The 9,143-nt window shown below is 36.6% G+C and overlaps 1 protein-coding gene across 1 annotated transcript in view; it reads right to left on the bottom strand.

Moving 5' to 3' along the window:
• The window catches only part of LOC106137196 (uncharacterized), an 85,039-nt gene that overhangs the window by 47,695 nt on the left and 28,201 nt on the right, over positions 1 to 9,143 (bottom strand). Inside the window, exon 2 of the mRNA XM_013337989.2 lies at positions 179 to 538. The gene's annotated coding sequence lies outside the window, so the exon portion shown is untranslated. The remainder of the gene's footprint in view (positions 1 to 178; positions 539 to 9,143) is intronic.

The following is a 9,143-nucleotide window of genomic DNA, read 5'->3' as shown; positions in this document are numbered from 1 at the left end:
TTTTTTTCTATTAGATATTTATAGAGTTTTTGCAATCCAAAGTTTATTAGCCTATCCCAAAGTCGCCTTTAACGACATCCATGGAGAAGATCCTTTTCTAATGTGCCGGTAACCACACGGCACAAAATGATGTATCTGGCATAAAAAACCAGGCAAACAATAGCTTAAAAAATCTTACCTCGTATCACTTCAATAAAATGTTTTGTTGACCTTCCGCATACGAAATAGTAACACTGTTCACACACTAACTTCAAACAATGCACTTCATTCCAATAACACTTTTAATTCGAAATCTCACTTTGACATTTCACAATTCATCGATAATTATTGTTAAAAAAAATTACAGCACAACACTACTTTCTGAATAATGCAGTACGATTCGATGTTTAAAATTTAAATTTAGAATTGCTATAGCACAACAGGTGCGTCGTAAAGTTTCTTTACAACTAACGCACCGGGGCGCCACAATCGTCTTGTCACACAACACAACGCACCTTTCCGATTCTATAGGCTTCTCGCTCCAACTCAGTGCTAGTACCTGAAACAGAAATATTTATTATGATTAAATATGCATCGGCGATGACGAGAGAAAGGTTTGATCGGAAAAAAGAAGTTGATTTGCTAGGGTCCGTACACATTTATTAGCGCAGAATAGCGGCATAGTATTGTGACTTGTAGTAAAACTGGTATAGTTAAGAAATTGATTTGATATCGATATCTTATGTAATTTTACCTACCTATTTAAAATGCAATAGTTTGCAAGGATGTGTGTATGTTCACGAAAAAACTACTGAACTAATTACCATGAAACTTTGCAGTAATATGCATACATACCTACATATAGTTACGTCTATATCTCCTGCGGGGTAGACAGAGCTTTAGAAAAATTGAAAGGCTACGTTTAGCTGTATGGCTTTATGAAACAATTGACATGTGACTAATCCATCATCTGCGAGAAGAATCCCAAGTTCTTTAAGTCTATCCCTTAGTCGCCTTTTACGACATTCATGGGAAAGATATGGATTGGTTCTTTTGTAAAATGCCGGAAACCACACGGTAGTAATATAGCCAAATAAAAATATAGACATTGACTTTATGTAACTTTAACTTTAGAGAGATTTAAAATGGATGAGGTCGCGTATAATAGCTCGTACTTTAAATAAACATGTACCTTTACGGTTTAATATCTGCGCTGACCTCAGAGGCTATGGGCAGAATCTACATGTTTACTATGTGTATGTAAGTATACTTTTACAAAGTTTAAGGAATAATAATAGATACAAAACTACAGTTTATAAGCCTATCCCTTAGTCACCTTTTACGACATCCGTGGGAAAGAGATGGAGTGGTCCTATTCTTTTTTGTAAATGGTGCCGGGAACCACACGGCACTCATCATACTTCATCACTCATCACATCACTCATTCATACGAATAATGCCACTATTACGATGCTTCACTTTTGTTTAAGCCACACTCTGTCCGCCTTTTTTAACACGTTTATGATTTCTAAATTTTATAAATAATATTTCCTTCTCAGATAAAAATTGGTTTTAAATACAGAAAAAATGAACGTCACTTCAAACTTTCCAATATCACCACTTAACCACGATATGGGTTTTCTTTTTACAACAAAAACGTGATCAAGTTGCCTCATTGGCTTCATCGATATCACAAGAGCGAATCGATATGCCGCTCCCAACCCTAGCTCGTGGAAACTTTAAAAAATATCGCCTAAAACAATCTCAATGGAACACATTGTAACTAGGAGTCGCCCGATAAGGAAGGGTTTTTGGAATTTTCCGCGGGAAAGGGGGATAACGAAATTTTTGTTTTACGGCAGGCCGCGGGCGCTTGCTAGTATGTATATTAAACTCTTCCGTAACTAGTTACAGACAGACAAACAACGCACACGAAATTCGTCATGGAAAGTTAACGTTATTTTTCATTTTACGACGACGGAGCCGCGGGCGCTCACTATTTATCAATTAAATAATACATATTTACCTATAATTTACATACATACATACGGTCACGGCTATATCCCTTGCGGGGTAGGCAGAGCCAACAGTCTTGATAAGACTGAATGGCCACGTTCAGCTATTTGGCTTAATGATAGAATTGAGATTCAAATAGTGACAGGTTGCAAGCCCATCGCCTAAAAAAGAATCCCAAGCTTGTAAGCCTATCCCTTAGTCGCCTTTTACGACATCCATGGGAAAAGTAATGGAGTGGTCCTATTCTTTTTTGTATCGGTGCCGGGAACCACACGGCACCTATAATTTATATGAATGAATTATGGTAAAAATATTAGAAACGATTTCTGTAGACGCGGATGAAGCGGTTACCCCCCGCTGGTATTTAATTGGTCGACGTTGTGCCGCAATTAATTTGGCATTCATAAAGTTAGGCCACCCGCGGCGACACTTGTTTGTGGTAAAAATCTAGAGGAACTATTATAAATAAATAAATATAAATATATACGGGACAAATTACACAGATTGAGTTAGCCTCGAAGTAAGTTCGAAACTTGTGTTACGAGATACTAACTCAACGATACTATATTTTATATTAAATACTTATATAGGAAAACATCCAAGACCCAGGCCAATCAGAAAAAGTTCGTTTCTCATCATGCCCTGGCCGAGATTCGAACCTGGGACCTCCGGTGTCACAGACAAGCGTACAACCGCTGCGCCGCAGAGGCCGTCAAAGCCGAGGCCGTCGTTCAAGAGACTATTTCGATTTTTAACTGCCTTCAAAAAAAATAAAAAACAAAAAGATCATGGTACACATTTAGTTGCCCGAAAGTGCAGGTGCCGTGTGGTTCCCGGTACCAATAAAAAAAAGAATAGGACCGCTCAATCTTGTTCCCATGCATGTCGTAAAAGGCGACTAAGGGATAGGCTTATAAACTTCGGATTCTTCTTACAGGCGATGGGCTAGCAACCTGTCACTATTTGAATCTCAATTCCATCATAAAGCCAAACAGCTGAACGTGGCCTATCAGTCTTTTCAAGACTGTTGGCTCTTTCTACCCCGCAAGGGATATAGACGTGATTATATGTATGTATGTATAATATGTATGTATGTATTATATGTATGTATATTAATATGGTCCTTGGTTTCTCACTACCAGATAATAAACTAACATAAGAACAATACTAGAATTACACTCGGCTTTGCACGATGCATTGAAAGCCATAATAAATAGCAAGTGTTAGCGTTTGGACATCTCTATAAGAATTCGAACCTGGGACGGTTCGAATTGAAGTCGCCAACTCGCATTTCCGATTTCACAGATAGCAGTTGTAAAGATGTTGTGAGTTTAATGGAGTATGTTGTCTTAAGGAAGATTTAATTATTTATTTAAAGTATTTGGCAAAGAATTCTGATATAACGAAATACAATTTTGACAGTCTTCAATTCAAAAACAAAGAAAAAGTATAATATGGGCATGAAACTAAGAAGTTACTTACAGAAACAAACAGGATTTACAGTTTGTACATAAGCTCATATAACATACATACATAAAATCACGTCTATATTCCTTGCGGGGTAGACAGAGCCAACAGTCTTGAAAAGACAGATAGGCCACGTTCAGCTACTTAGCTTTATGATAGAATTGAGATTAAAATAGTTCTAGCAACTATTTTAATCTCAATTCTATCATAAAGCTAAGTAGCTGAACGTGGCCTATCGCTTTAAAGAAAAATCCCAAGATCATAAGCCTATTCCTTTGTCGCCTTTCACGACATCCATGGGAACGAGATGGAGTGGTCCTATTCCTTTTTTTTGGTGCCACACGGTAAATATAAATAAATAAAATACATTACAGATTTTGTCATTATGTTAAAATCAACTGTTCAAAGCGCTGTTTAGCACCGTATAGTTAATGCCGTCAAGAATTCTTTATGTCACAAAAAAATAATACAAATGGAATTCGGAAACGGGCGATTGCTTCTAATTTAATATGAGTTTAATCGGGTATCAAGCCGATTAATTATTTGGGCGACCGCCACAGAGTACGCAATTTATATACAGAGTAATCTGATTCAAATAGTGTTACTTTTATCAGTAAGCGTTTATTATTCTTTTTATGTTAAATTTGTAATTTATTACACACTAATAAATACACTGTATAACATTTATGATAATTGTATTAAAGATTATATATAATTATAGATATTGTAAGATAATTGAATTATATTAAAATAAATCTAAAAAAAGGTTGACTTTAATTTAATTTGTAGCTGTTTTTAAAAATAGTTTAATAATAAATAGTGAAAATAATTCCGCGCCGTGTGGTGCCCGGCACCTATAGAAAAAATAATAGGACCACTCCATCTCTTTCTGATGGATATCGTAAAAGGCGACTAAGGGGTAGGCTTATAAATTAGGGATTATTCTTTTAGGCGATGGGCTAGCAACCTGTCACTATTTGAATCTCAATTCTATAATTAAGCCAAACAGCTGACCGTCGCCTTTGATTCTTTTGATGACTTGTTGGCTCTGTCTACCCCGCAAGGGATATAGACGTGATTATATGTTATGGTATGAAAATTATTCCATCTTCAACCAAAGAATTATAAAGTCCCAATATGGCGAAGCGGTTTGTGATAAAATTTACATTTTACATAGGTAATAGCTTTTGGAACCTGCCAAAATAATTTCCATTAATTGATATCTCTGTATTTTCATACTCTGTGCGACCACCAGAAAAGGTGTAAGTGTGGGAAGACTGAGAAGGGCATTATAACTAAGAAATTGGTTAGATAACTTTTATTTGTTGAAGTTTTAGAGATAATTCGGTTCAGAACGTGTATTTTATACATACATAAAATCACGCCTTTTTCCCAGAGGGGTAGGCAGAGACTACATTAGTTCTTCATTCATTTATGTTTTTTAATGTAGACAATGTGCATTCGTTCACGATTTAGATTTAAGAAATCTATATTTGTAAATTGACGTCCGATGAAAATGCTGCAGTGTAGTTTGTTCCGCCGCTTCTTATACACATGCGCTTTGGAAGCGGTAGTAGTTATAATTAGAATTAAGTGATGTGACGTCAATAAGTGATACCTTATATCCGATTTTGAAAATAAATCTATTCTATTCTATTCTACATCTTTCCACTTGCCACGATCACTGCATACTACTTAGTATTTTATAGTTTGTATAAAATGCATCTCTGTTTAAACGTGTAGGAAAATTTGTGAAGTCTATATCCCCTGCGGGGTATACAGAGCCAACAGTCTTGAAAATACTGAAAGGCCACGTTTAGCTGTATGGCTTTATGATGGAATTGATTTTCAAATAGTGAAAGGTTGCCAGCCCATCGCATCGCCTACACGAGGAATCTGAAGTTTATTAGCATATCCCTTAGTCGCCTTTTACGATATCCATGGGAAAGAGGTGGAGTGGTCCTATTCTTTTTCTATTGGTGCCGGGAACCACACGGCACCAATACACAAAGTTAAAATAAATGATGTGACTCCGAATGGCGAGTGTAGGTTTTTCAAAATGGCAAAAAGGGCGCACGGAGGGGATAGGCCCTTAATCGCCTTTTACAACATTTTATTTATTTTCGCTTGGAGTATACCTATAGATGTTTTTTTACTGTTTGAAGCAATCATAATTTAGACAGATTGATCAATTAAAGAGCAGCATATAAAACCACGCTGTTAAGTATCGTTTCGCCGCGATTTCTAACAATATGTATAATTGACGTGAACTCTATGAGTTAACAGTTTTTAATAGTGGACAATTAAGTCGCTAACGGTGACTGTGTGTTTGTGGAGCTCACGCATGTCAAATGAGGGTGGTCTATCTGTTTTTAGATGTTTTAATTCAAAATGTAGGTAAGTAAGTATACATACATATGATACATATGATCACGTCTTTATCCCTTACACAACAGAGCCAACAGTCTTGAAAAGACTGATAGGCCACGTTCAGCTGTTTGGCTTGATGATAGAATTGAGATTCAAATAGTAACGGGTCGCTAGCCCATCGCCTAAAAGAAGAATCCCAAGTTTATAAGCCATCCCTTAGTCGCCTTTTATGACATCCATGGGAACGAGATGGAGTGGTCCTATTCTTTTTTTTTTTTATTGGTGCCGGGAAGGAACTACACGGTAAGTAAGTATATCTGTAAAGAATTCACATATTTTAATGTAGACCCCATGTGCATTCGTACACGATTAAGATTTAAGAGGTGAAAATGCTGCAGTGCAGTTTGTTCCGTCGGTTCTTCTACAAAACTACCGCTACTACTACTACCGCTTCCAAAGCGCAAGGCTTTCAAAGCGGTAGTAGATATAATTAGATTTACGTGATGTGACGTTAATGAGTGATACCTTGTATAAGATTTTGAACATAAATCTATTTTATTCTGTTCTTTGTGTTATTATATGTCGGCCTCAGTGGCGCAGTGGCAGTGCGCTCGTCTGTGACACCGGAGGTCCCGGGTTCGAATCCCGACCAGGGAACTTCGATTGGCCCGGGTCTTGGATTTTTATCTTACAAGTATTTATTACAAAATATAGTATCGTTGAGTTAGTATCTCGTAACACAAGTCTCGAACTTACCTCGAGGCTAACTCAATCTGTGTAATCTGTCCCTGTATATATATATTTATTTATTTATTCTATTCTAAATCTTCATCTTGATTAATTCACATGGAATTCTTTGAAAAATTATCAACCATCAAACGGACCGGTCTAAATCAAGCTTGTTTGTCATCCGGAGACGAGATCATCGCTAATGATCAACGGAATGATCCAAATATTTACATAGTGTAGTTCCTTAATCATCATTTTTGATTTAAATAAGATATAAATGTTGAAGAGAATGATTAGACGGTTGTTGAGAGGATGAATGACAAACATACATATTGCACGTCTATATCCCTTGCGGGGTAGACAGAGCCAACAGTCTCGAAGAAACAGAAAGGCCACGTTCAGCTGTGTGAGATAACTCATCTTAATAAAAGCACACTACCTATTATAAAAATAAAATAATGAGAATGTGATTCCCCCCTCATTTCACATAAGAAAAACATCGCAAAAAATATTTTGCCGTGTAATAAAGTGCCGTGTAGTTCCCGGCACCAATAGAAAAAGGAATAGGAGCACTCTATTCCTTTCCCATGGATGTTGAAGAAGGCGACTAAGGGATAGCCTTCTAAACTTAAGGCTGGCAACCTATCACTATTTAAATCTCGATTCTATCATAGTAGACCGTGGACTCTGTCTACCCCGCGAGGCACACTCCTCCTTCTCTACCAGACCAAGAACTTTGCAATTTCGACACAAAATTGTTAATTCAATTTAATTGAAATTCCACAGTCATCAGACCTGACACTCCATTCCTGTCACCGCCTGTCTAGTGTTCCCTAGAGATTAAGATAAATGTGGCTAACCATATTTCTTCTTAATTTGACATCCGGGCCAATCACAGAAGTCGATCGTGACAAGACATTGACGAAATCTCAATAACTTTTCAAGAGATACGAGTAGCTTCACTGTCATTGGATTTTTTTTTTTTTTAGGACAAATTACACTGATTGAATTAGCCTCGAAGTAAGTTCGAAACTTGTGTTACGGGATACTAACTCAACGATACTATATTTTTATAATAAATACTTATATAGATAAACATCCAAGACCCAGGCCAATCAGAAAAAGGTCTTTTCTCATCATGCCCTGGCCGGGATTCGAACCCGGGACCTCCGGTGTCACAGACAAGCGTACTACCGCTGCGCCACAGAGGCCGACAATTGGTAACCGATTGGTAACCGAATTTGTAATTCTAACAAAACAACTCAAAAAAAAATTACTTCTCAAATTCTATAGAAGTTTGTAAGCTTAAAACTAAATTGTTACCTACACGTTATAGATAATATAGTTTTATTTATTGTGTTAAATTAGTAACTTTAAATGAGGCTGACCGTAGACAAATTGCGAAAACAGTTTTGCGGAATATTGTTTTAAGTTCATTATGAATATTGTGTAATAAATAAATAAATAAATAAAATAATAATAAATAAACGCTGAAATTGTAAGGTGGGTGTGTCTTTTAACGGGATATTCACAAACTTTGCATAGCTGACTGAAAAAGTGGGACATTTTGCAATGCGTTAAAAAATAAGTCAGTGTCAACCCCCTTTATTTATGTTTATCTAAATAGTATTTATTATAAAATATTGTATCGTTGAGTTAGTATCTCGTAACACAAGTCTCGAACTTACTTCGAGGCTAACTCAATCTGTGTAATTTGTCCCGTATATATTTATTTACTTTTCTTTATTTTATTTTTTCTTTCTTTCACTTTAGCGCCCGCACCCACTTCAATGGTGATAACTGAAAATCAGCGTTTTGCACTTCAATTAGTGCAAAAATTCCGCTGAGTTATGACCTTTTCTACTTGCTGCAGCACGCAAATGCATCTCAACTGTGTTTTTTATAATGTTTTGTTTAACTCTGTATTTTGTGTCTGTAGCAACTGAATAAACGTTTTTATCTATCTATCTTTATTCTCTTTATTTATTATTATGAAAATCACTGTAGTCATTCACAACAATGTAATGTGCATCCATCAAACGCATTCAGAATTTCTCGTTGCATTAACTTCATTGTGCAAGACCGGTGCAGGCCTTCGGGGTCGATAGCATCTCAAAGCGGTATATATTATAAATACTACAGAATCTGCCGTGTGGTTCCCGGCACTAATAGAAAAAAAAATTGGACCACTCCGTCTCTTTCCCATGGATGTTTTAAAATGCAACTAAGGGCTAATAAACTTGGGATCTATCATTAAGCCAAACTGCTGAACGTGGCCTATTAGTATTTCAAGATTGTTGGCTTCGTCAACCCCGCAAGAGATATGGACGTGATTATATTTGTATGTACATATTTACTACGATATTGCTATCGATTTCGTTGATGGGTGGATGGATCACGTCATTTTTCCTTACAGGGCAGACAGAGCCAGTTCTGGGGGTGACGATTTCGACTCCACCGGCACCAAAGGGCAGATCTTTCGTCAATCTATGTGTTATGCCACAGAACCTCCGAAAATACAGATAATATATGGGAAAAGTTTAGTTTTTTGCTTTTATTTAAATCCTTTTTGTTAGTTGACC

The sequence above is a fragment of the Amyelois transitella genome, chromosome 17, assembly GCF_032362555.1.
Source record: "Amyelois transitella isolate CPQ chromosome 17, ilAmyTran1.1, whole genome shotgun sequence".
NCBI lineage: Eukaryota > Metazoa > Arthropoda > Insecta > Lepidoptera > Pyralidae > Amyelois > Amyelois transitella.
The sequence above is the reverse complement of the archived record's forward strand: the minus strand, read 5'-3'. Positions and strand labels throughout refer to the sequence as shown.